At 48.6% G+C, this 2,129-nt stretch overlaps 1 pseudogene; it reads left to right on the top strand.

Annotated features, from left to right (window-relative positions):
* The window catches only part of LOC105526092, a 4,410-nt pseudogene extending 2,569 nt beyond the window's left edge, over nt 1–1,841 (top strand).
* Nucleotides 1,842–2,129: the final 288 nt, after the last annotated feature.

The raw sequence follows: 2,129 nt of genomic DNA, 5'->3' as shown, positions 1-2,129 counted from the left end.
CGCCCGGCCGGCAGTTTTTTATAGAGTGTGAAAATGGACTAATACAGTGGCTATTCCAGAACTTCAGTCTTTAGATTGAAAGGCACAGCAGAGTGTCAAGTGTAATGAATGAAAAAGATCCACATCAAGGCATAGCACTGTGAAGTTTCAGAACCCCCAGAGTAAATAGAAAATTCTGCAAGTGTCCAGAAAAAAAATCACTTAGGAACGGATTTACATTTGTGTTAGACTTCTCATTAGCAAATCTGGATGACAAAAGATGGTGGATCAATGCCTTCAGAGTTCTGAGGACAGATTCCTACCTGTCTGAATTTCTGGCTCTCCAAACTCATGCAGTAAATAGATGATAAATTTTTTGAGATATCCCTTGTCAAATAAATATTTCCTAGTTCTCTGAACCTCAGGAACCAAATTGATATAGCTAACAAAGTATCCATTTGTAACCAAACTCTCATTGACTAAACCCAGGAAATAGTAATTCTATGACCAATCAGGCTGTCTTCACGCATGAAGTTCAAAACATTGCAGGCATACAAAATCTCAAATTTTACTCTCCATGCCATTTTTTTCAAAGGCTACTGAAGGATATACTCCACAGAGATTAAGGAAGTAAATCAAGGAAGAGCAGAGATAGCAAAAATCAGGGAACCAACCCAGCATTGTGGCAAGATAACAGCTTTGCAGCACTAGAGTATTCAGTCCAGATTGGAGCAGGACAGAGGATATCAGGAGGGAGATGTCCAGGGAGAAAAATCAACTTATAGGTTACCCAGTGCATTTGACCATGTGGAGAACATAGTATAAGTGGATTTAACTCACCAATTAAAAGAGACCCTCAAAAAGATAGGTTGGTACAAAGGCTCTTTGGTACTGAAGGCTCTTTGGAGCTGGCCTTAGCTCTGTCTGCTTCATCCGTGGAACCCAAAGCATCCACAAGAATCTAGAAGCAAAAATAGCCCGCTTCCACCAGCGGGAGGATGCCATCCTCTATTCCAGTTGTTGTGACGCCAATGCCGGCCTCTGAGGCCCTGCTGACCCCTGAGGACGCAGTGCTGTCGGACGAGCTGAACTATGCCGCCATCATCCACGGCATCCGCCTGTGCAAGGCCCACTGGTAACCGCTATCGCCACCTACACGTGGCCGACCTAGAAGCTGCAGGAGGCCTAGAAGCATGGGCTGCGCCTGGTGGCCACCAATGGGGCCTTTTTCATGGATGGAGACAGCATACCTCCACAGGAGATCTGCCGCCTTGCCTCTAGACATGGCGCCCTGGTCTTTGTGGATGAATGCCATGCCACTGGCTTCCTGGGACCCACAAGAGGGGGCACAGATGAGCTGTTGGACGTGATGGGCCAGGTCACCATCAACTCCTCCCTGGGGAAGGCCCTGGGTGGAGCAACAGGGGGCTACACGACAGGGCATGGGCCCCTGGTGTCCCTGCTGCCGCCCGGCCCTACCTCTTCTCTAACAGTCTGCCACCTGCTGTTGTTGGCTGCCCTTCCAAGGCCCTAAATCTGCTCCTGGAGAGCAACACCATCATCCACTCTATAGCCGCCAAGACCCAGTGGTTCTGTAGTAAGATGGAAGCTGCTGGATTCACCGTCTAGGAAGCCAGTCACCCTATCTGCCCTGTGATGCTTGGTGATGCCCAGCTGACCTCTCGCATGGTGGATGACATGCTGAAGAGAGGCATCTTTGTCATTGGGTTCAGCTACCCGTGGTCCCCAAGGGCAAGGCCCGGATCTGGGTACAGATCTCAGCAGTGCACAATAAGGAAGACATTGACTGCCGCGTGGAGGCCTTCGTGGAAGTGGGGCAGCTGCATGGGGCACTGCCCTGAGCTCTGAGTAGGGACGAGCAGAGCCATGGTCCACCTACTGCCACAGGATCAATGGAGGTTTTCGATCAGCCCAGACCAGAGGCTCTGAGCCCTGAACCAAAGTCCCAGAGCTGGGCTGGGATGTGGCATGTGCTGAGGGCTGTGAGAATGTGAAACAACAGTATGAAAATTGGCTGTGAAAAAAAGAACAACAAAACAAACAATGTGGTATATCCATTCACTGGAATATTATTCAGCCATAAAAATGAATGAATTTTTTTTTTTTTTTTTTTTTTGAGACAGAGTCTC

This window comes from Colobus angolensis, unplaced genomic scaffold (assembly GCF_000951035.1).
Source record: "Colobus angolensis palliatus isolate OR3802 unplaced genomic scaffold, Cang.pa_1.0 Scaffold57, whole genome shotgun sequence".
Classification (NCBI taxonomy): domain Eukaryota; kingdom Metazoa; phylum Chordata; class Mammalia; order Primates; family Cercopithecidae; genus Colobus; species Colobus angolensis.
The sequence above is the reverse complement of the archived record's forward strand: the minus strand, read 5'-3'. Positions and strand labels throughout refer to the sequence as shown.